General features: G+C 37.1%; 1 long non-coding RNA gene across 1 annotated transcript in view; it reads left to right on the plus strand.

The window, feature by feature from the left end:
• LOC120522961 overlaps positions 1-27009 on the plus strand; it is an 83702-nt gene that overhangs the window by 48120 nt on the left and 8573 nt on the right. The window contains exons 2-3 of the long non-coding RNA XR_005632543.1: positions 15793-15876; positions 16495-16626. This is a non-coding gene — a long non-coding RNA (uncharacterized LOC120522961). The remainder of the gene's footprint in view (positions 1-15792; positions 15877-16494; positions 16627-27009) is intronic.

The following is a 27009-nucleotide window of genomic DNA, read 5'->3' on the forward strand; positions in this document are numbered from 1 at the left end:
TGCCCAGCCTCATGTGGCAAGAGTATGCGGGCAGGATGGAGGATGAAGGAATTGATGCCATTAAGTGGCCCCCATGCTCGCCTGACCTAAATCCAATAGAAAACCTCTGGGACATTATGTTTCGGTCCATCCGACACTGCCAGGTTACACATCAGACTGTCCAGGAGCTCAGTGATGCCCTGGTCCAGATCTGGGAGGAGATCCCCCAGGACACCATCCATTGTCTCATTTAGAACAGGCATGCATATAAGCATGTAGGGGCCATACAAACTACTGAGTACGATTTTGAGTTGCTACAATGAAATTTTGGCAAATAGTCTAACCTGCTGCATCATTTTTTCACTTTGATTTTCAGGGTGTCTTTGAATTCAGCCCTCTGTAGGTTGTTAATTTTCATTTCCATCAAATGATGTGGCATCCTTTCTTTCCTAACACATTACCAAGTCCATATCAGTAAAGATATTCAGCAGGAGTTTATTTCCCATTGAGATCTAATGTGTTTTCAAAGTGTTCCTTTAATTTTTGAGCAGTTTATATATATAGCAGTAAGTGAGCCTGGCACAATGCTGTATTAAATATTCCAATATAGTATATTATACCATTAAGAAAGTGGTTTGAACTGCTCCACTTCTGATTGGAGGTGTAATCTCTTTATACGGAGTCTGCATGTTTTAGCCCAGGTCCATCTGGATTTTCTCCAGAAACATTAGCTTATTTACAAATTCTAAGACTAACTAACCAGTGACTCATGGCTGTAATGGTACATCATTGAGTGCTAGCTCCTAACTACACACCTATAGTAAACAAAGAAATTTCAGAAAATGGATGAATGGATAATAAAATAACTTTCATGGAATGGAAATTTTGAATGGGTTCTTAACCATTTGGGAATCTGAATTTTCTGTAAAGCAGTAGGCCATCCAATTTATGAATCTGCTTATTCTAACAATGGGGTCACAAGAAATTTTAGAAAATTCTGAAAGTTTTCAAACAAAGTAGGGACCAAGCCAGGGCCAGGCATCAGTCCATCAGTGTGCACATTTCCAATTAGTGAATTTAGAGTCAACAGTTAACCAAATTTGTACATCTTTAAGATGTTTGATGAAAACAAAATGCCTGGAGAAAACTGAAAGGGACACATGGAATCTGTAACTAGTGCAGAATTTCAGTCTGCCTTCTGGAACGTTGAGGTAGAAATGCCAATTGCTGCTCTGCTATTAAGCACTCTTTTGTATTTTTTTTTTTTTTAAACTGAACTTTTAAGACTTTCTATTATTCCATCGCAATGCAGATTTCTGTAAAAAAAAATCGGGTTATTTTGTCATCCATTATTATTTACTGCCTATCTTTAAGTAGAAAATAATTATATAGCAACAGTGTTTAAAAGGTAATCATTATCTGGCATAACTGCAATATTTAAGTATGCAAGTCTTATGATCCTGGTCAAACTGCATGTTTCTTTGACCTCCAAATGACAAGAGATTTTCTTTTGCAGATTATTAACTAAAATTTGAAATTCTTCTGTGCATTTTGATACATAGTCAATATTTATTGGCTTAATGCCAAAGATGGAAAACAGTAGAACATTGAATAAGGGATGTGCATAGGTATGTCAATGAAGAGCCGCATGAAAGAGCTGTAGGTAGTACAATTGTTTCCATTCAGGTTGGTGTCACTGTTTTAAAATTTGTTTGGCCTCTTTGATTTCTCAGCTTCATCCACCAGGTTTACTGTCCAGGCATATGCTGTTTACTAACTTTAGCTTGGATGATGCATTTTTTGGCATTAAAGAGCCTTTTACTGTTATCAGTGTCAACAAAGGAAAATTGAAAAAGCCAAATTAAATTTCACTGTTATTCAATGTTGTAAAAGAATAAAACTGGAAAACTACCAAAAAGGCGAAAATGTTTTATATGCACTGTCAAGAGTATCTAATGGACTACTGAGGTGGACATCTTGAATATTTTTCCTTGATAAGGATTTTACATTATGGCTAGACATTGAAACAGGCAACACATATTTTATTTGCTTAGCTTATAGGAAAGGACAAATGAAAGATATGATATTTAACTAGAACAGAATATTTAAAGAGATAACAGATAATATAAAAATGAACAAATATTGAAGGAAAACCTTGAATGTTGACAGGTATGTTGATAAATAAAAACAAAATATACCAGTTCTTGTTTTAAAACTATTATCCAGAATAGACATTTGTTAAAAAAGACAGTTCTGCCACTTTGTATCCCATTTCCCTGTAAAATAATAAGTCTTCCTAATTCCATCTGCCTCAAGAATACTTTAAGTATTCTGCCTATTAGCAAGATGCCCTGACTGTGAGGTCTGGTTTCTCCCTTTGTGTCAGCCAGTTTATATTTACTTAATTCCTTTAAACTTTGACACTACACATTTGTAGTACTTCCCATTGGTCATTTTCAGGAATCTGAAGAATAGACTGTTATCTTAAATTGCTAGTTTTGAGCAGTGACTACATCTTGGATGTGCTGGCAGAAGTAAATGTAGCACAAAATGTTTGCTAAATAAACAATTCTTTCTTTGTAAAAATATAAACAAAGACTCATTAGTTTTTTCATGCTCTATGAGCAAAGTCAGTGCAATGGAAAATTACAGAATAAGTAGCAGAATAGTTGACAAAGCACCTTCAAAGCAGAACAAAAGAAGTATTGTATTTTAACAGGACTCTTCCTCTAGTGCATATGGGATGTAATTTATTTTCAAAGATGTGTAAACTCGGGTTGACATTTAAAATCAGATACTGTCTGATCTCCTAATCAGAATTCGTAGATGTAGTCCACAAGAATAAAGGCTAAAGAGAAGATATCCAGTCCACCGCAGGACACTCACTCATACACTCAGTAATAATTCTTAAGATCATGCTTTCATTTAGACATCTTTGCATATTGGTCAAACATGTAAGTAAGAACTTCAGTAAATATGAAGTTATTTACATTTCCTAGAGCATTGTGAGTTTTTATTTATGCTTTGTGCTAGGTACATCAAGGAGGATCATTGAGAAACTATGAAGGAAATGTTCTGGATTGTATGTGCATTGTTTGTGTAAACACTTATTAAGCAGTTATTTGAATGAGTACCATTCCATTGATCAGTCTAATCTGTACCTGCTTTCCAAAGTTATTCCTCAACTGTGCCTGATACTCACTACAAACTATTTTGGTAACCTGAAAAAAGTATTGCTTGCAACTATTGAAACACTATTTATATCAGTGTGTGCAATTTCTGCATAGATTTTTATGCTGCACCATCTCTGTGTCACTTATATAATCTGGAATATAGACTTAATGTTAAACCAAAGCCAGGAATTTAATACAGTACTACATGTTAAGAATGTCTCTAGATCTGCTGTCTTTCAGTGCAACTGTTTCCTTCATTTACAATGCCTCTAAAACACTCATTTATGCTTTTTTGCATTGTACCTTTAATAAAGCAAAAGCAAAATGATTGTTTTTGAACACAATTTTTCCCATAACATGCATTAAACACTGTGTCATGCTGATATTTATAATGTGTATATTAAATAGGCATTATGAATAAAATAACAGGGTTAAGAAATTATAAGGTAGCTGGTTTAATTTAAAGGAATGACTGAGCAAGTTACTACCCCTGCCTTTTATCCAAGGCTAGAAAAGTATAAAGAATGCTTTGCCACTGAGATTTACTTTGTTCTTTTAGATAAAAAGTTTTAGCTATACCATTAACTTGAAGTGACCAAGACTCTGCAATACTGGTTCCAGCCACTCCTACCACCCTTTTAATGTCATAATGCACTGCTTCTAAGTACAATAGGAAACCAGTCCACTCCAGCCATGGCAGGTATGACACGGTAAGTCTCAATTCTTGAAACAATCCTTTGTCACACCCTTAGCCTGAAGATATGAATTCCCACTGAGGCTGCTGAGAACTTACTGTTCTCAGTTTACTGGTGATCATTTATTGATGTATAGTGTTCAAAGTCTTCAAGAACTGACTCTTAAATAAATTTAATGCAGATCAAATAAATTTCTGGTAACCAAGAACAACTGTTTTATGACTCCAAACTCACCAAGTCCATGGTCCAGTAAAAACTGTTTCTACATTAGTTGTTGCACTGGCTAATCAATTTCCGACTTCACTGGATTGGCAGATCTGCAGATTGTAAAATATTGACACTGAGGTTCAAGTCCTAACTGTATACTTTTGTTTGTTGATCTTATTTATGCTTCCTATACAAAAAAGTTATTCAGAGGAATAATTATTAACACTATATAAGTGATATCAAAAATGAACAATAACTGCTTATTACTATAAACTTATTTGTTATTAGGGAAAATACTGTTGCACATTGTTCCAAAAAAAGTTATTAATTCATTATTCAGTTATCTTTCTGTTGTATTAAAATGTGTGATTATTTCTTATGTTTTCTTTTCTTCATGCATAATAACAGCACTATAGCTCATAAGTCCATCGTTAGTATTCTATACCTCTCTCCTTTCATATATGTATTAACTATCTGTCCCCCATGGCTTCATCCGCATAGTAGTGAAACAGGATAAACTTTAAAAATCAATTGAAAAAAAACTAATCATTTGTATTGAGAAGAATTTATATTGATAGCTTTCGTATCAGAGGGCCTCTTGATATACAATATTTTGGTTTTGCTATCAGGGCAAAAATGTTGCTGTGATCTCTGGCCAAGCGGAACGTAGGTATGCACCAACGTCAAACGCTGCCACTGTATCTGAACGTGTTCAGCTCTGTTGGGAGAGTGCCCCCTGCGTGGTGAAAAGAGCACATGGCTGTGATATCTCTGCCAATGAGCAGGTACCCTCAAAAACATACATAGCTGTCAGCTCTCTCTCAAAAACATCAAACATTACTCTTTAACAATCTCTAGATGATAATGTTTGGTGAGCAAACAGGTATTGCTAGCTAAGCAGAGGCAAGGCACGCTCCAACTTGTGGTGAGAGGTACAGTGACAGAAATGGAGGTTGGTGCATGAGTGAAGAGGGCCCTGCCTGGCTCCCTACTTGTGAGGTCCCGCCTCTCCTTCCCCTTGGCTTATAGCCTGTCTCTCAGGTTCACACAAATAAATCGGTGCTGCAACTGAACTCTAATACTTATTGCGATGAGAGAAGTCACAAAATCAGCCAGAATGTTCAAGCAAATTATAGAAAAAAACCTGATCGAAATCCGTTAAGTAGTTCTCTCGTGAAAAGTGGAAATGTCAAGCGTTACTGTTTAACAGTCTCTAGATGATAATGTCTGCTGATCAAACAGGTATCGCTAGATGAGTGGAGGGAAGGTACGCTAGAATACATTATGTGAGGTAGAGCAACTGAAACAGAGGCTGGCACATGAGTGAGGATGGTCCAGCTCTCTACTCGTGAGGTCCCTCCCCTCGGCCCACAGCCTGTTGCGTAAATTGGTGCCGCAACTGAACTCTAATGCTTAGCGTGATGAAAGAAATCACAGAATCAACCTGAATGTTCAAGCAAATTATAGAAAAACACCAGATTTAAATCCATTAATTTGTTCTCTTATGAAAAGTGGATAGACATACAGACAGACATTGAATTTTATATATAGAGAAATATAACTATTTTTATAACTACTTGTATATCTATCTATCTGTCTATCTATAAGGAGAAAGACAGAGAGGAAATTATTTTAGATTTAAAGTACATGTAGGTATAGTGATCTGCATAGGGTTACATGTTGAGTCAGTGGCAGGGCTTCAGCCAGTACATTTTTAGATTAGAGCCCTGTGTGTCTATACTACACTATTTGCTTCTAAAATTATTGGTTGGCATCACTCCAGTGTGGATTCACTCCAGATTTCCAAAGTTAAACATAAAGCATTTGAACTTTTTGGACATTTCTTGATCCCCCCCACAACCCCCACAATTTTCAGTCACTCTCCTTCTGTCTGCTAAGTATATCTGGTTATTCAACATCAAAACTACTAAGTCCAAGTTGAAGTGCATTGTCATGTGTACATAGTACAATGAAATTCTTCCTTGTATGACTGCTAAGAATTTTAACAAAATAAAAAACACACACACACACCAATATACATGTATACACATTCTGTGCATACAATTTGGTGTGCGTGTGTGTGTAAATTATCGTAGAACATGTGGGTAGAAACTGCCCCTTAGTCTACTGGTGTGAGTTTCATTTCACAAAAAGGAGGAGTAAAAATTTATAGTTCTACTTGTCTTCGCCTTAAGTGTAGTCCTTCTATATAAAAGCGGTCAGGATTGTCCTGTCCCGTGAGTGCTATGCAGGCGGAGTTTCACACACGCCCTGTCCATTTTGCAATGCACGATGGGATTTGTAGTTTCGTTTTTCCAGGTAAAAGATGATTTTCTACTCCAGACTGTGCGATATCTTCTTCTTCTTTCTTACTATATAAAAGCGGTCGGGATTGTCCGTCCATCCCGTGAGTGGAAAGCGTAGTGGTATTCCGCTTATCACAGACTTACTACTTGCAGCTTGCGGTATGAAGTGACATGATGTGAGCAGAGTTCTGGTGCTCCCATCGTTCCCTTGCTTTTGTGCGCGATGTGCTGGAAAAATAGACAAAATTATGTCTCTAGAAATAATTAATGTTGATGGAGTACAAATCCCTAACCGCGTAGTAAATATCAGGAGGGTTCAAAAGGGTGACCTCAATATAGAAAAAAAGTTTAAATTTCATCACAAAAATAACAGAAACTACGAGTATTAAAGTAATACCGCTCAAATGCAATATAACCAAATTAATGAGTTTGTATAAAATATCAAATTAATCTACATATTGAATTGCCTTAAGAAGTGGTCAACTTAAAAGTCGGTCACCTTAAAAGGCGGGTCAGCCTAGTATATAATAATTTGATAAATACATCAAAGAATGTATGTGTTTAAGTTAAGTAAGGCCCTGCGGTGGGCTGGCACCCTGCCCGGGGTTTGTTTCCTGCCTTGCGCCCTGTGTTGGCTGGGATTGGCTCTAGCAGACCCCTGTGACCCTGTAGTTATGAAATAGCAGGCTGGATAATGGATGGATGGATAAAGTTAATTAAGGCTATTTGTGGACTTTAATTTTCATTTTTGTTGGTTTAACTAAATCATATTTACTTTGAACTTTTTCTTTTTTATGTTTAATAAAATGCTGAGATATTCCATGCATAAAGCTGTGAGGTTTACTTTTAATTCTAGTAAAAGTCATGCCAGAAGCAAAATCCAGGTGATCACCATTCAATATAATGAGATTACCATACTCATACAAGCCTACACGTCTTATCCTAGGTGTGTTTTGCTGAGGTGGTACTAGCAAGGAACTATATTTCCATTACCAGTGATTTCTTACATGTTGCAATGGAATTTACAGGCTCAGCATTTTGACTTCTAATCTTGTGAATGCTTTGTCTTTTCCATTTTCCCTGCACACTCAGATTAATCTGAACGATAAGTTTTGTTACACACCTTTTTTTCTGCAAAACTAGCTTTTCTAAGATGGAAACTATTTTATAATGCGTTTAAAGTGGAACTTTTATTTTGCATCATTATGATTTTTATTAACACGGTTGACAGTAGTGAAATGTGTCAGGCTTGTATGATGCTACATATGATCATTGAAAAACAGCAAATGAGTAATACTAAGGCTAGAGCAGTGCAGCAGACATGTCAGACTGTGACACATGCATGTAAATGAAGTGGGTACATAGTCTCAATCTAATATCATTAAATGCATTCAATTAGAAGGTCTGTTAATCTTGATAAAAAATAATTTATAGTATTCTTATTCTGTAGAATGTTAAAAGTAAATACATTTTCTAAATACAAGGTACAGTATAAGACAGTATACTGTTTCAGTGTTTGTTCCTTCATGGCTCCTGGAAAGTAGTTTTGAAACTTCTCACAGTCACTGTTCTTATGGCGGTGTTGTCCATCCCATATTTCTGTGCAGGTTTTCTTCCTGCATTTCAAAGCTGTGCACATTAGGCTGATTATCAACCTACATGACTGTAAGCATACCGTGTGATGACCATCATCCTGTCCAGTACTGGTTCTAGAATTATCATAGATGCGACAGGAAAAGACCAACTGCCCACAACACTAAAATTGTATTAGATAGGTTTAGAAAATGGAGTGTGGAAGTTGTGAAAACATAGACCATGGTGCAATGAGTTTGTGTAGTTTAAAATGGGATATAAAATGCTGAAATGAGCACAATCAGAAATGGGAAAAAATATCACACTGCACAGTTCCAGTGCCCAAAGACGGAGACTCTCAACCTAGTGAAGGCTGAGAAACATTGCGTTAGATGACTTGCCTAGGATCACATAATGCAGAAGTGATTGAACTGGCTTTTTGTGCTTTAAAGTTCTATAATTTACCAGCTAGGCAACACTCTCTGCCCAAGTAACAGTTCAAATCAATATTTCCGCACTCTTTATAATTTCAAACATTTATGATAGTACAATGAATTTTTAAACCAATTTTACCTAAATCAGGATCATGAGGAGCTGATATCTACCACAAGAACATTCAGCACAAACAGAAACCACCTTTTATAAACCACCATTCCATTTTAGGGCCTATTCACACTCACCTGGCTGATTTAGCATTACTGTAACCTAACACAGATGTATTTGGGGTACAAGATATTAAAGAAAAAGTATATTATGCAGAGGAAGGCCCATGAAGATGTCAGGAAAAGGTGCCAACTAAATATACAGGTTTGAACCCTTGACACCAGATCCTTGATACAGCAGCACATATAACTGTGCTCCAGTGCTGCTCATCAAAAATGTCTATCATCCTTTTATTTTTTCTACTTGCTTTATCTATATCAGGACCATGGTGTATGGAATGTATCATAACAGTATTGGATAGAAGGCAGGAACTAACCCTGGATTCATTGTCATTCTGGTGAAGTACACAGTCTTACAAACACTGCATGTTGATTCATATTGGACAACTTGAGAGTTACCAGTTAAAGAAACATACAATATGTCTTTGAGAAGAAAACTCACACAAACACAGGGAAAATGTGCAAACTCCTGGGGCAGGAGTGCTAAGCACTGTGCAACCAGTTCTTTCATTTCAGTTAGTTACTTCTATTTGCTTACCTTTAAAAGTTGTTTAGTCTTTCCTAATACCTTAAAATAATAAATACGAACATCAGTCCATCTTTTTTTAACCTTGTTTGTCCATTAGAGGGTCATAGATAGCACCAAGTGTCAGCTGCAAGGAGTCAAACTTGACAGCAATGCCATTTCCTTACAGGACACACTCATGGACACACATACACATACTTAGTTCAACTTTAAAATTATCAGGTAATTTAACATGCATGCCCTTGGGATATACAATATAGTAATAGAAAGTCAGAATATCTTTAAAAAACACAGATAGCCATAAGATGAATGTTAATACTTTAAACAGACATTGGCTGGACTGAGAGCTGAACCCAAGTCTCTTGAACTCTAAGAAGAACCTGAGATGAAATAGTAAGTGCAGAAGAAAGTGTACTAAAGAGCAGGACAAATTTATTGAAATGGATCGGGTCATGAAAGAGAGATTTATTTTATAATAAACCATAAGACATTTCAAGTGTACCATAAAAGTAGCACATCATATGCATTATAACAAACCTTATGGAGAAACCATTATAAAGTAACAGAAGGAATGTAAATTAATACAAAAAAGCCACTTAACATAACTGTGAAGAAGTGAAGAAGCTGGTTAGGTATACTGTTCATGTCAGCCTGTAGTCTTGGGCCTGGCCATACATCATTTCCCTTTACCCTGGACAAAAGGAACTTGTCCAATGGGGGTTTCTTCCATCCATCCATCCATTTTCTTAACTGCTGCATCCTGAGCCGAGTTGTGACAGAGCTGGAGCCTATTCCAGCAAGCACTGAGTGCAAGGCAGAACTGTCTCTGGACAGAGATCCAGTCCATCAAAAGGTGAACACACTTAGATGCAAACACACGCATACATGCCCACACAAACATGCACACACACACAAGGGTCAATTTATCTTTATTTACACAGCATAGTTAAGCTTTTCAGGCTTACTGATACACTAGCTTCTAAAGATGATAAAGATTCTCATATATTCCATGAGTCAGTTTAGCTATTCAAAATAAAGAAAGTTCATCTCTTTTTCAGTTATCATTTTTTAATTTATTAGGAATGTAAACCTGCCTGCACCTATAAAAATTTCAAAGTACGACAAATTAACCAGAACAGTTTTCACTCAGTGATATTATTGAAAATATGTGCCATGTGACACAGCTACATGAATGAAAATATATTTAAGCAATCCTAGGTAGCATGTACATTAGCATTTAGTTCATTCAGCGGATGACTATGCTGATTTCAGCCAAAACCCTTCTTTCTTTCCACTCTGCCTATTTATCATGTGCGATACTCAAAGATTTATTTGCTGGCTTTCAGTAGTAAGCACTTAAAGGGCATCATGACAGATTGTAGAAATATTCAAGAGTTGAGATATCAATCCATTACAATTTGAATTCCAGCCAAAAAAGCATTTTGATTTTATCATCCCTGGTGGAGAGTCTGTGGTAATTTACTGTAAATTATCTTGTAAAGCAATCATTTGAGACATTTTTGCATCTTGCAGTGGAAAAAGGTACAGCAATACCAAATTAAATATTCAGAATTCAGTACTTCATGGTGGCACAGCAGGTAGCACTACTCTCTCTAAGCACTTGAATTCACATTCTGCTTAGTAAGGAATCTGCATGGACTTCACCTGGGGATGTGAATTATTTCCAATATTCAAAAAAACGTAATGTCAAGCTGATTTGGTGATGTTAATATTGTTTTGGGTGTGTTGAACATGTTGCCCTGTATTCTAAGCAGGTTTGTCTCCCTTTTTAAAGTATTGCTAATGAGAAAGGCTCCTGATCCCAATTATTTGGAACTGGAACACTTAGGTTCAGTCAGTAGTTGAAAAGATAATTTAGAAGTCTAGAAAATAAAAAAAATAACTAATCCATCACAATATTCCAGTTTATGTTATATTGGAAATGTGATGCTGTCATTTAAATGTTGGAATGATGGTCTATTGAAATAACACATTGCAACATTAAAATTTAGCAATCTTTGGATATAATTTTCCTTAGGGCAGTTAAAGGGCCATTTCAAGGATGTAACTGTAGGATGGCACAGTGATTGTGCTGCTGCCCATGGGACACTGGGTGTGAATACTGACCCAGTCACTGCCTGAGTAGAGTTTTTCACTTTCTATGTGTGCCTGCAGGGGTTTTCCTCCAGGTACTTTCAAATTAGGTTTGCTTTATTTGTCAATAAACTGGTCCAGTGTGGGTGTTTTAGGTGGGAGTGGGCCCTGCAAAAGACTGGCACCCATTGAATGCGGCCAGGTTGTATCCAGCTCTCTGTTACCCTTAATCAAAAAAGTTGCATCAGAAAATGTATGAATGCAAAAATGAAAAAAGTAAATCTTTGCTTTATTAAAAAAAAAACAGTATTTCAGGTAATGGCTCTGTAATGAACGGCGGCACGGTGGTGCAGTGGGTAGCGCTGCTGCCTCGCAGTTAGGAGACCTGGGTTCACTTCCCGGGTCCTCCCTGCATGGAGTTTGTATGTTCTCCCTGTGTCTGCGTGGGTACCCTCCACAGTCCAAAGACATGCAGGTTAGGTAGACTGGCAATTCTAAATTGACCCTAGTGTGTGCTTGGTGTCTGTGTGCGCCTTGCAGTGGGCTGGTGCCCTGCCCAGGGTTTGTTTCCTAGCTTGTGCCCTGTGTTGGCTGGGATTGGCACCAGCAGACCCTCATGACCCTGTGGTTGGGATGTGGTGGGTTTGATAATGGATGGATGAATGGCTCCGTAATGAACACTGGCATTGGATGTTTTTAAAAAATTACCTTAAGCCCGTAACTTTTGTAGGTTTAAATGCTGATGCCAGTCAGTTTTCATGGCTTATCATTTTTTAAATTTTACAACTTATTGTCAAAGTTTCCATCTTTTTGACCTTCATAAAGTTAGCAATCTCCATCTGCATTTACCTGCTAATTTTTGTTAGATGATAGTACATTTTTAAACTTCCTCTGAAACAGGAAAAATAAAAGAGATGTTTTAAAAATAATAATATCATTTAGACTTTTCCATATACCCCAGAAGGAAGATTTAAATGTACTTAAAATAGACAGATTCACAATATAAAATTCTGTCACAGAGCACATTGCATAAGAACGACCAAAGGTCATTGGATGAATATTCCACATTTAACATGCCTTCAATACTATTTATAGTTTATAGGGTCATTATTGTCACGTGATTATTTTAGGCTAATGTCAGAATTTGTATTTAAACATTCAGTAACGAAAAATGTCCAAGAAAGTTCACTTCCTCAAGTTCACTTTTCCCATTTCAGTTGCTCAGTGCCATGTGAATAAGGTAAGGTGAAATTTAGCTGGGAGCAAAATTACCGCATTATTGCTTGCGTTATGTCATTTATGCCATTTTTGTGAAGCATACCATGACATTGTTACTGAAAAATATGTCTATGTACATTTTCAAACCTGCCGTTATTTATGCAGAAGGAAAAAATACACTCGGTTTTAATTGTTGAACTTTGAGCTTTTAACTTTTTTAATGATTTGGATACTTGATAATTCATAGAGTTCAGGTAATACTGTACGAATTACCTCAGTTGCTGATATACTGTAATACAGTGGCGAACCGTGCATTTCACACCTAGGTCATCAGTAGTGCTCCGTCTGAATCAACCCGCCCCTCAAAAACTAATTTATGGTTATAAAAACCATCTTAATATGCAGAAATACAGTATAAAGAGCAGTTGCATCCTGTACTGTAGCCACAATAAATGTCTAAATTGAATAGACAAACAGGGGTGAACAAGTTCCTTTCTACTGCAGCTACAGCTGCGACACACATAAAAAACATCAATAATAACTCATAAACTTGCAATATTATTTAGGAAAATCACAGTATTTTATTCACCAAAAATTCTGATTATTTGTAAACAAAATCCATCCTCCTCTCTTTCCTCAAAAACAGTTCAATTACTCTGTTGTACAGATTATCCGGGTGCTTCAGTTCCATCACGAAGTCCCTTTCTATCGCCTTTCGAAGCTAATGCTGAAACCTGTCGAATGTGCCCTTTCGTATTTCTGGCATAAGGTTTAATTCGCTTTAGGACTGAAAATGTCCACTCGACAGACGCAGTGGACACAGGAATGGTCACCGCAAAACATACCAATGTGAACAGCTGCCCCATGCTCTCATTCAGATTTTTCTGATGAAGGAAGCTAAGGAGATCAGTGGGAGATTTTCCTGCAAAATCATCCATGGCATACATTACAGTCAGTTCTGTTTTTAGCCGAGACAGATCAAAAAGTGCTCCGTGGCAAGAAATTTTTCTTGTATTCCCGAAACTTCTGGGGGTCAACATCAGTTTTTCGTGGTCTTGAAATCTGGTCTGTGTCTGGCAAATAATATTGTCCAGAATCCTGCCATGGAGTTGGTGGTAGTGCGTGCGAGGATCTTGCGCTTGACCTCTTCGTGCGCTCGGAGCGCCTGCGGTGTGTTCAGTGGCCTTGTAGAGTTCCTCATATCGGCTTCTATCTCGCTCAACGGTGTCACAGAACTCCTTTACCCTAGCCAGACAAAACTGCACATCCAGTTTTTTGTCCTGTAGTATTGAAAACAGCATGTCTGGATACTCAGAAATGCCATTGAATGTGTGAAGCAAAAAACAAAACTCAAAATCATCCAGATGTGCTTTAAATCCATCAGCACAGCACACTGTGTCCTCTTCATACTCGTCATGATGCTCCAGAATGTGATGAAACAGTTCCTTTAGAGAATCACTCTTCTCAAAGATCGTATTGACCACTCTGGAGGTGACATTGGCGTACGCCTGCTAGAGGGCCCTACTGACACCAACTCAAAATCTGATTGGTTGAAGCAACAGTTTAATCGATATTTATTTTGTGTTAGAGAGCCTGCAGAATGGATTGTGAAGTCCTCTTCGACTTTGACTCTGCCTGGCAACAAATGATGGCTGAAATGTGATTGGTTAAATGCCTTTATATGAAAATACATGTCTGGAAGCAGCACGACCATTGGAAGAGCTATGAAAGGAATTGGACAGACTATTTAGAATTATTTAATAAGTATTCATGGACAAAATATAATTAATATCAGTTTGTGATTCAGATATTTTTTTAGGCCAGCAGAGAAGGCCTTGCAGGACCTGACGGCCCACCACTGCTGTAATAGTACTACAATTACTAGATCTGCTTCAATGCAAAAATGTGACAGTGTGCATGCTTCATGTGGTGAAACAAAGACTAACTAGAAGTGAAATACTGTAGATGTGTTTAACATTTTTAGTCCTGAATACTAATACTATATGCAGTGTTCTGAGTTGTTCAACTGAAAAGGGCACCAAATATGAAAACAATTCACTGAATTAGGCTCACAATTATCAGTGCGTCTAAAAAAGATAATTTAATTAGCCAGGTGCAGTTGTAGCTGAATTTAAGATATTGGTGCTTTATGATATAGTCTCAAGTGCTTTTATAAAAAAACATGTACTATGAAATGTTCAAACTGAATTCACCTATACAAAAATGGACCATGTGCACATGCAAAATCTGAAAAAATTGAGTTAATTTAGTAAATGTAACCACTGTGAGGCCCTTTATTAGTGGGTGTTAAATAACATTTCAGAAAGGATGCCATTCTTAAACTATCCCGGCAAAGATGCCAGAAGGGTTCAGAGTATTCCAGGGATTTAAATATAAAAGAGGGTCACTGGGGAATGTGAATATGCAGTTCCCACCTTTGTATCTGGAGGGACCAAGAAGTTGTCATTAAGGTTCTGGAGGGTTGTTTGACTCATTTAGTAATTGTGAGCCCACAGTCTACCAACAGTATCTTCAGCCAGCAGAGCAAGTTCTGTGAAGATGACTTCAGGTGTTTTGTAGGACTATCTCTGGCCCAGAGGTGACCCCAGAAGTACTCGAGGATCAGACTCATTGTTATAGTGAGATTGCAGGTGGGGGAGTAGGGATGGACAAATATTTGCATGAACTGAAGTGAAGCAGGTTGACCAGAATTGTCAAATAAGAAGGCAAGGGAGATAACTTGGAACTGCTTGAGTGTTTATGGTGGGAGTGAATCAGCCACTACTCAGACTACAAAAGAGACCCCCTGTTGTATTAGGTAGGGCTAGAGATACAATTTTTTTTATTATATTTGTATCTTTTGTTTCTGTTATTTTAACTCCTTTGTGCATAAACTAACCCTGTGCTTTTTGTAGGCAGTGAAAGTACAAATCATTGCATATCTGAGTTTCCCTAGTTGTTCTGTGGGTTTAGGGTGTGCTGTAGTCGCCTCTCCATTTGAAGTTTACCAGTATACTATACGCAGAGTGAGATTCTTGAACTCTTCTGAGACACTTCCCAATGGGATGACATGCTGAAACGTGATTGACACGTCTGTTGAGGGCTGCTTGCCCATCACCGAGGCAGCTGCAGATTCTCAGTGCCACAGAGGCAACGTCAAGCACACCACCTCCTTGCACAACGTGTCTGTCGCCACGTTGATGTGTGATACAGGGAACACTGTAACTTGGCCACTGACCTGGACCCAGCACTGCCAATTTGATCTTTCTGTGTGTAGTAGAGTGGTAGCTCCCGCTGCAGTAAATAATCTTCCTGTTCCTGTTTCAAGTTGAATAAAGCTTATTTTCCTTAAATCCTTAGACTCAGCCTTGTCCTTTGGATACAAGGCAGCAACTCACACCTCAAATACAGTATGTGACCTGAACCCATGCAAGGTAGTTCAAGGTATGTCTCTCTGTTTTTAACTAACGTAAGGTATCTCCCTCATGCACACTACATTTAGAGTGACTTATGCACTTCTTTCATTAGTTCACCTTCTGTCACTTCTTCTTCCTACTCTTCACACCATTCTTTCCAACAATAATCCTTCTGACTCCAAGCTTGGTAGCACTATGACCTGAAGGAGCTTTTACATTGTAGCTTATGACTCCATTCAGGTTCAGCTTGAAAATAACAAAAAGAACCTCCTGTATTCCTCAGACTATCCTTCTAGAGCCTCCTTCTACCAGCCCCATTGTTACAGCTGTATTGAATCCCACCTCACATTTAAAGAACCATGACACTCCCTAGTCCCCTGTAACTTATAATGGGTTGCAGGGATCTGTGTACGTTGTATAATCTAACATATCTTTTTGCTGTCTATCACCCTGGCCTACAAAAGTTTTTTAAAGCACCTTTGAGGATCAGTAGCCACATTACCTCCGATTAGTATAGCAGTGTCAAAAGCAAGTCACAGCTGTTACTGCCAAAACCATCATGACTCCTAAAGCCCAAGTCCTGCCTTACACCTTATAAAATACTTGCATCTCTGATCCTGACTAGTTTCTCCATCACTGCTTCTAGAACAGAATCCAGGGTTTGGATAGACGTGACCCCAAGAGTGAGTTTAAGGCCTCTGAAAACCAGAAGAATAATGGAGTCTACAGTCAGGAGAAGAGATATGATGAAGGCTGACCTGTTAAGAGAAAAAACAAGGTAAGGGTGAAGTTGTCAGGTCACACTTTCTGGAAGTACATTCTGTGAAAATCAAAAGAATATTTGTTGATGTCTGGCAGGGATTTAAAAGCCAATTCTGTAGATCTGGGGCTCCATCTGTTGAGACGCAGGTATATTTATGTTATTTTTTATTTTTGTGGGATGTCCTGATGTTTTGAGCAACATATGCGTCTATTCTGTTTTTTACCTGAAGAATTCAGTTCTGGTGTTTGTTTTTTTGTAAAGTTTTCCTGTAAAGGTGGATAATTTTACTGTTATACCGTGACACCATTTTCTTTGGTCAACGACACTGCCATTTTAAGACATTAGTGTTAATGGTTGCTATGATAATTTATCCAGAATGCTTTGGGGCTGTTTAACATGTGATGTTATCACAGTGACTGTATAAAGTTCAGTGTGTGCATTTTCATTTCACTGATTTTTATTTTTCCCGGTTTAATAACTTGTGGTTTGGTCTCAAGGGCCAAGGTTTTTGAGTAGCATTTTAAACTTGGTGAAATATCGGTCTGATATTTTTGGAATGGCCTTTGCTTGTATTAATGACCAAGTCTCATCTCCCAAACCTTTCAATTAAAATTATTATTGTCTCAGTATAGCAGTAAACCTCTTATTAGAGCCATATTATCCAAACAGAAAAGGTTTAGAAAATGAGTCAGTCTTCCCTAGCTTGGCTATCCAAAGATAGGACAAGGAATCTCATAACAACATCTGGGGATTTGCTGGATAGTCATACTCTAAGTATGGTAAGTGTTCATACGTTCACCAAAAAAAAGGTTACGATGTAAATATCTGATCTGTGCCAGAGTAGTAGGCATACACCAACTGTCGCGATCAAGCACATATAGTAACCTTACACAGGAGGGTGTCCATCTACATCCATCCATCCATCCATTATCCAGCCCACTACATCCTAACAACAGGGTCATGGGGGTCTGCTGGAGCTAGTCCCAGTCAACACAGGGCACAAGGCAGGAAACGAACCCCAGGCAGGGCACCAGCCCGCAGCAGGCTATTATATTATTCAAACATTAATAATTTAATATGCTCAGAATATGTATAGTTGTTAATTTTTCCTGTCTCCTAATAACCCAACACAAATTACTTTCAGTGCAGACTACCAGTTTCAATGAACTTACCTGAATTGATATATGTAGCTTTTTTATCAAAAAGCATGATTTTTAATTAAATGTTTGATTAATTATTATTATTATTTAATGAAGGAATTAATTACATTTTAAGGGATTATTTAATAAATAAATTACTTAAACTTGTTGTGTAACCAGAAAATGACAGAAATGGACAGAATGGAAGGAAATAAATGTATTTGTTTGAGGCTGAAAAATCATTGGATGTCTCCTGTTACCTTTCACATTTTTCATAGCTCATTTAATTTACTACTAAAGAATTTCATGCTTGGGTCCCCTTTCAGCATGAACACAAAGGTGTAAGCATAAGGCAGTTACAGAAACTTGCTTGACTGATTGACGTTCGGATGAACTTGTTTTTATTGGATTTGGCTGGAGGTTGTCATTATCTTTAGGTAACATATTGAAAGGATCTGATTTTATTTTAACTATGGTGTAAAAGGGTGATGATTGGAGACTTTTCACTAGGGATGTTGAACTGCTGTGTGTCTCACGGCATCTCAGTTTTTTTACTGTGGGACTGATCATAAATCAATATTGCAATTGCATGAATTCATTTGAAGGTAGAGGCCAGTGACACCACTAAAACAGCTTTAGAGTGATGCTGAAATTAGAGTTATTAGTTTCTCATACCCTAGGAATATTAATCAGTTTTAAAGTAAGTTTGGTGTGGAGTTACTGTGTTTTTTATCAGTATGCCAACTGCTCTACTCCTCATGAAAGGATGCTAATTTGGCCTTGTGGGAAAAATCAAAAGTACTTACTAATCTATACAGAAGGCCATGCTTGGATCCTTTAATCATAACTGTGTACAACATGCTCCTATAAAAGTGTCATTAGGAGAAAAACATCGGTAACTAGGCAAATCAAAATCTTTTCTAAGGAGTCTGCCCTTTTTACTGTTATGATTGTTGTGAGTAGAAAGACTTTAAAATATCATGCGATGATATTCATGAATTACAGGTGCTTCACTAAAGCTGTGAGAATACTATAACCCTGGTAAATCAGGAATGGTATACCCTTAAAAATAAGCCACAGATTAATAAGGATTGATTAACATGAAGACGTTTAGCATGTATGAGGTGAATAAAGCTGAGATTTAAGTGTAAAAATTAAATAACCAGTGTGCATTATGCAAAGTATTGAAAAATGATGTCTTGAATTCATAAAAAGTAAGTGCTCTGCATCTACCCTAAATAAAAAATAAGTCTGGATTTTAAACTAGTGTCAAAACTCTGAAAACAGGCTAATATCTTCCCATTGTAAAATCTGAACTGGGTCCACTATACTCTTTTACCATGAAAGGCTTTAAGAAAATGGTTTAAAGGGAGCTACTACACAAAATGTAGATTTTAACACATCTCTTTTCATACAAAGCCTAGGGTGGGATTGTGTCTACCACTGCAAGACCACAACGGTTACTGTGCAAGTATTCTGAAAGATGGAAAGCTTATGACAAACTGCTATTTATTAACATTTCATCACTTTTAACATGATCAAGCCTCAAAGTTTATTTAAAAAGCTGAGAATTTCTGTTTGGACTCTAACTTGGTGGATTGGACTCCTGATATTTTAACTAACATAACTTAAAGGTTTAATGCCAAGGGCTGTTGATATAATAAACTATATTTCTTTACTGATTCACCACAGTGTTTGTTGTTTCTCTCTTTTTCCTCTTCTCTATTATACGATTAACTGCTGGATGTTACAATGGGTCTCTTTTGCAAGATAAGGAGGACAATCAAAGCAATTGTAGATAATTTTAAATCCCTTTTACAGCTAAATAGAATTAAGAATATAGCTGTGGTTTTTAGTTGCTTCCCTCTCGTCTCCTCTCTAAACAAAAGAGCAGACTGTGGAGATGGCTGGGCAATTTAAATATTTACAGACTATTATAGGAATTGGGTAACCTTGAAAACAAATACAGATCAAATCTGTAAAGCTGGTAGAAACAGCCACTCATCCTAAGGAAATTGTTTAAAGTTGACAAAACTATAATGGCAATCTTTTACAAGTCTTTTATTGCCTATTGTTGAATTTCTTTTATATATTGCTTTAGGATTCTTAACATTAAAAATGAAAACACTTTCAACAACATTGTTATACTTGGCAGTAACATTTCTAGTAAAAAAACAGCCTTCTATCATCGAGTTTTATAGCAGGAATTTTAGTTGGAAAGTAAACACTGTCCTGTCAGTGAGGAGCCATCTAGTTAGTTTAAATTTTTAAATTCTGTCTTCCATGACTAATAAGCAATACATTTAATAAGTCTAACAAAATACAATTTAATTCTACAGTTCAATAGTCTATAATCAATGTAGTGAGAAGTCAAGTAAAATGACACCTTTTATTGGCTAACTAAAAAGATTACAATATGCAAGCTTTCGAGGCAACTCAGGCCCTTTCTTCAGGCAAGATGGCCTGAGTAGCCTTAAAAGCTTGCATATTGTTTTTAGTTAGTCAATAAAAGGTGTCATTTTACTTGACTTCTCACTATATTCATAATGGCTAACACGGTACAACACCCTAGTACTATAATCTATGCAAACAATACAGCCGTCTTTGACAGTACTAGATCTGAATACTGAAGGGAGGATGAGCAGATATACCTTTTTGGTGCTGTCAGAACAGTCTGGAGATAAACATGCTCGAAAAAGTTGGAGATGAAAGTGACTTCAGGTGGGGCCACCCAATATTACCTTTCCACTCCATACTTAATAATAATGATTTCAGTTGTGGAAACATTCACATTTCTGTCCATAATCACCCTGGACTTGAGATGGAAAACCAACATAAATTCCAGCATAAAAAAGCACAGCAGAATATGTAGTTCCTGCAGCTGCAGATTCAGTTCTACACAGCAATCACTGAAAATGTTCTAAGTTCATCAGTTACAACGCGGATCAGCAACTTAACTTGGCAAGAATGGGCTACAATGAATTTCAGGTTTGCCAAAATAATCACTAGCACCAGTCTTTCCACTACAGGACCTGTTCCATTCCAGAATCATGACGTGCACAGAGAAAAATCATCACTGACCCTCACATCCAGGCCACAACCCCTCTGAAATTCCCTCATCTGCCAGGCTTTATAGAATAAACTATACCAAAGCAAGAACAGTTTCCTTCCATAGGCCACCAGCTCGCTAAAGGTTAATTCAAATGTCCTTGCACAGTCAGGGCATCTTTCCCCACCAGTATCTTGCAGTATTCTCACATATAGCTAATGCTTAAGTCAGTATTTTTTTGCATTGCCTTGCACATTGTATGTTATATGTTTACGTTCTTTGTCATGTACTTATCTCAGATGTGTACGTATCAATTGTATGTATGAGTATGTCTGTCATGCAACTACATTTAGAGAGTCATCAAAAAAACTGAAGTCAAATTCCATTAAAGCCAAGAATACTTGGCCAATAAATGTGATTCTGATTCTGATTGCTGGAAATTGTATGTGTTTAATCAGATTATGGCAATGTACATAAATTGTTTCTTTCTTCATTTATGCTAGTGTATCTGTGGAGTAATACAGCATATTTGCAAAAACACTAACATCTTGGTATAATACAGTCTACAAAATGCTAAACCCGAAGGAAGAGTGTTTACCTCCTTCTGAAGAATTTTTTTAGCAACAGTCCAAAGACATGCAGGTTAGATAAATTGGCATTGCTAAATATGCCCTAGTGTTTGTGTGTGTGTGTGCTCTTATGTATATGCACCCTGTTTAGATGACTAAAATGACACTTTCTGTCTGTCTGCCATGGGTCTCATTATTTCTCACATTCTGTTTCACAGTAAGGTGCCAGAAAAAGTCTGATTCACACCCATAACGGACCAGTGCCTAACCACAAAGGGCAGGTTTGATTTCCAAGTCAACACCATTTTACCACTATATGACTTCAAGCCATGACAGCCATTTAGACTGCCAACCACCCAGTGCTAACAAACAACACATTGACTAATGATGGATTCCTTTTCTCTTGTTTCTGAGTATTTTCTTCTTGCATGTCAAATGTTCTATGCTACAGTTTCATACAACTGAACAACTACTTTTGGGACAGCAGTTTTCTACCTGAAATTAATTCTACCTAATAATGTATTTACAGTAAGTGCTTCTGTATCTTTGTATTTCCACATTTTTCTATATCCCTTCTTTGACTTTCAGAGCAGGCATACTAATGCACAAAAGGCCTACTGTCTCAGTATGCACATCTATTGATACTGTTTATTCTTCTGTGGCATATTCTCAATGAGCATTAGTTTCTCTCATGTACTTAGTCCAGGTTTACAGTTTTCTTTTTATCTCTTCAATATGGGGGCTTCATTTACATACTGTGTTAAATGAGCAATTACTGTATTATTACTAGCAACTCATTTGGAAAACCAACAAGAATACCTTCTGGACAGGATGTCAAAGTTCTTCTTGGGTTGTGTACAGTATATAGGAAGAGGAAGCCAAAGGAATGAACCCTTCCACAGGACGGTTGTCTTCTAATTACAGGATTGTTTTGGAGTTGCTGTTTGAACAGACATTAGGAAATCCAGGAAATGTTGAATTTTTGAAAGGGTCTAGGTGACCTCAGAGTGCCTTTTAAGCACTAGGCCATGCCGTAAAAGAGCTTCCAATCTTCATTTAGGAAAGGCTTCTAGAGCTGGTAGTGAAGCAGAGGCAAGAGCTCACCTGGTGATGAGAACAAGGTAGCTGAGGGAAGAGAAGACAGTTGTGGAGGATGAATTGGCTGAGCAGATGAGTGTTCTTAAAAGACAGGTGGAACCTTCTGCTTCTGTTTCTTTTGTAAAGCTAGTCCTATAAGGGGTATGGTAGTTTGTCATTTTTTCCTTGTGTATAATCTCATCTTCTCCATCCTTTTAACTTACTATGTTTGCCAGAAGGTCATTTTAAGAAATTCTTCAATTTATTAACATCTAATCACATCTGGTTGTTGCTCTGGGTTGAGGGACTGCTCGAAAGCAACTCCCCATTTATCACAGCCCAAAAGCTTTCTTTACGTGTTTAAGATCCCAAATTACACAAGTAATTTATGGGTTACACTTACAGTTTTTGAAATAAATAGAGTAAGTAACCCATATCCGTGTTATTAGCCTAGTTTCCTATGTAATTATTTTTTATTCATTATTTCCAGTCTTTTCCCAACATTGCTTCTGCAGTTTGACAGCATGAGAGCTTATCTCTACAAGTGGCCCAAAGCAGACAAAAGAAGAGACTAAGGCACTGTAAACCTGAAACTTGGATTATTGCCAAGAGTGGTAGTGCAATGAGTTGTTATATTTTTTAAATTTATTTTCAATGAATAGACAGAATGGCAATAACTTCTGCTGTTTCAGAAGGTGTATATAGTGAAACCAAAATATTCATATAATAAACTGTGTTCAGTTTTAACAATTTGTTTGACATAACCAAAAATATCTGCCCTGTCATAGGAAGTTTGACAACCGGATGTTTAATGATAGTTGCCACCTCATGTTCCTATTAAAATTGCATTTATTATTACAAACAAGTGCAACTCACACAGTATAAAATTTTCAAATACACTTAATCTAGTCTGATATTGTAGGGGACTAGTACCTGTCCCATCAATGTCAGGTGCAAGGCAGGAGCCATCTCTGAATAGAATGTCAGTCCATTGCATCACCTACTCACAAATACACCAATACTCATAATGAATCAGTTTAAAATCAGTTATATATCTTACACACACCTTTCAGATATAGGATTACACAGAGAAAAAACGCAAACAGACACAGGGCGACCCTACAAAATCTAGAATGACTGTGGCCAAGCAAAGGATTTGAACCCAGGAAGCTTGATCTGTGAGGCAGCAGCGCTAACCACTATGCCAACCGCACTGAAGGGTGCCTGCATTAATGATACTGAAAAGCACTTATATAGATAAGTATAAAATACATTGCAGGAGTACTACCTAATGCTAATTTTATCAATATGAGTCATTTACATTCTATGTTCATATCATGTTTTAAAGTAAATGAATTTAGTGCATAAAATCTAGGCTCCAGGCATGTTTATCATCATTTATTATTTATTTTTGGGCAGCACGGTGATGCAATGACAGTGTTGCTGCCTCGCATTAAGGAGACCTGGGTTTGCTTCCTGGGTCCTCCCTGTGTGGAGTTTGCATGTTCTCCCCGTGTCTATGTGGGTTTCCTTCGGGGGCTCCAGTTTCCTCACACAGTTCAAACTCATGTATGTTAGGTGCATTACCAATCCTACAAAGTCCCTAGTGTGTGCTTGGTGTGTGTGTGCGCCCTGCGGTGGGCTGGTGCCCTGCCCGGGGTTTGTTCCTGCCTTGCGCCCTGTGTTGGCTGGAATTGATTCCAACAGACCCTTGTGACCTTGTGTTGGGATATAGCAGGTTGGAAAGTGGATGGATGGATTATTTATTTTTTATTATCACCTGTACTTTTATCTAGTTTTGTTTAATTTTGTACCACGTTTGCAGTCATTCAGATGACGTCACCTCCTTCCAGGTTGTCATGGTGGTTTCTACTAATTATATAAAATTGCGTGTGTTGTACTGTAAATGTTGATGAGAATCATAAAGACATTTCTGGCTTTCTGTAATCTGTCCTGGATGTCATTTCCTGTTCCGCTATAATGTTCGACTATATTACCAAGCATATCCATGTGTCCCTGGGCCTGAGAAGACATTGGGCTTCCTCACCTCAGCCCACCAGTCACAACCAGCCTATATAGACATGCTGTATAAAAGTGCATTATTCAGTCCATAATTTAAACAACAAAAATCTGCATTAGGATTAACATACTTTACATATTGAGATGGTAGATGAATAGTGTATACATGCTTTGCTTTAAAAATTAAAATATAAATACTGCAAAACCCAGCAATATCTGCCCCGCAATTGTGCTGCAAAATGATGTTTAGTGACAGAAACAGAAAAGGTTACCAGAAGTTCCAATTAAGTCTTAAACCAAGTTCATCACCATGGAGTCAAAATCTTTAAGTTATAGCCAAAAATTGAAGTTGAAACACCAGTATGAAAAAATTCTAAAGTCAGAAAAACATTCATCAAAGAACACACTACATTTTTGTTTGAATCTACAGTCTTGCCAGGATGGAATACGCTGCTGACCTTTATACCATCGCAACTGTGACACCAGGCACTACTCACTGCATGCTATCCTCATATAGTAATGTTGCAACATTCCCACCAAAAAAATGGACACAATTGAAATTGAATTGAATGGACATTGAAACCTAAAATAAATACAAAGATGAATTCAGTGACCCAAAGCCCATAATAGAACATAAAGAAATCTGAAAAGGTTACCAGAGAAAGTAAAAAAAAAAAAGTCAAACAAAAAGCTTCAGACACTCACTGGCCTTAATTTTCATGAGAGCCCCTCTGACCTTTGACTCTACCCAACAGGCCTGTTCAGGGCTCAAGACTGTCAAGTTTAGAAAAGAGGGACCAGTACTGCATTATTTAATGGAAGGAGTAGCAGTCACCTCTCTTTTGAACCTTTGTTGTCCCCAATAAATTTTGTTTTCAAAGAAACCTATGATTTTAAACTTGCTAGTTTTGACTTTAATATTTGTTTTTATGTACCGCAAAAACATCTTTATTGCCTGACAATATAGTAATAGTAAAATATTAATTTTGGAAGAGATGAATTCAGTGACCCAAAGCCCATAATAGAATATGAAGAAATCTGAAAAGGTTCCTAGAGAAAGTAAAAAAAAAGGTAAAACAAAATATTCATCTTTAGACACTCACTTGGCTTAATTTTCATGCAAGCCCCACTGACCTTTGACTCCACTCAACAAGCCTGTTCAGGACTCAAAGTTGTCTTGTTTAGCAAAGAGGGTCCATCACCTGTATCATATTATTTAACAGAAGTAGTAGCATTCCCAACTCTTCTGAACTTTTGTTTTCCCTCATTAGAAAATCTATTGTTATTGAAATAATTTTTTTTTCTGTCTAAGAAACCTATAGTTTCAAACTTGCTAGTTTTGTCTTAAGATTTTGTTTTTATGTACCACAAAATACCTTTGTTGCCTGGAAATTAATCCAATAAAAATAAAATATTCATCATTGAAGAGAGCCCAGTTGGGCAGCAGCTGCTGTAGTTCTTGGTGTCATTGATCTATTAAAGAACCCGAAAGCATGCATTAAGAAGATACGTGAGGAAGAAACGAATAACATAATGCAATAATACATATTTAAAGCGAAACAGTGAGAAAGAAATTGTAAGAAAGAGGGAATAAACCTAAATGAATTAAGGAAATATTACATATCTTTGCTTAAGAATTTCCATTTTTGTTGAAATGCAAAGCAAACACTTTAAAGGGGAGTATAAGCCATTCTGACAGGAGTTACAAAAAGGTAAAAAACAACAACACTTATTTATATAGCACATTTTCATACAAACAATGTAGCTCAAAGTGCTTTACATGATGAAGAAAACGAAAAAAGACAGAATAAATAATTAAAAGTATGGAACACTAAAATTAACATAGAATAAAAATAAGGTCTGATGGCCAGAGAGGACAGAAAAAAAAAAAAAAACTCCAGACGGCTGGAGAAAAAAATAAAATCTGCAGGGGTTCCAGGCCACAAGACCACCCAGCCCCCTCTAGGCATTCTACCTAACATAAATGACCTCAATCAGTCCTGATTGTATTCTGGGTTCTCATGGAAGAATTTGATGATGATGGTCATGTGGACTTCTGGCCTTTAATCCATCAATGTAGGGACATCACGGTGCTTTGATTAGGTGGTGGTGGTGCAGATCGCCATCACAGAAATCCGGAAAAAGAACAGAAGAGAAAGTAGGGGTTAGTACGGATTTTGGAGCCACCATGAATAATAATGATAATTAATTGAATATACAGAGCATCAGGATTTAACTAAGATGAAGCTATGAGAAAGCCATGTTAAAGTGATGTGTTTTCAGCAGTGTTTTAAAGTGCTCTACTGTATCAGCCTGATGAATTCCTATTGACAAGTTATTCAAGATTTTAGGTGCATAACAGCAGAAGGCTGCCTCACCACTTCTTTTAAGTTTAGCTCTTGGAATTCTAAGGAGACACTCATTTGAAGATCTAAGGTTACGATTTGGGTTGTAAGGTGAAAGACATTCCGAAATATAAGATGGAGCTAGATTATTTAAGGCTTTGTAAACCATAAGCAGTATTTTAAAGTCATTAATTGAATAT

The sequence above is a fragment of the Polypterus senegalus genome, chromosome 2 (assembly GCF_016835505.1).
Source record: "Polypterus senegalus isolate Bchr_013 chromosome 2, ASM1683550v1, whole genome shotgun sequence".
In the NCBI taxonomy this organism is placed as follows: Eukaryota; Metazoa; Chordata; class Cladistia; order Polypteriformes; family Polypteridae; genus Polypterus; species Polypterus senegalus.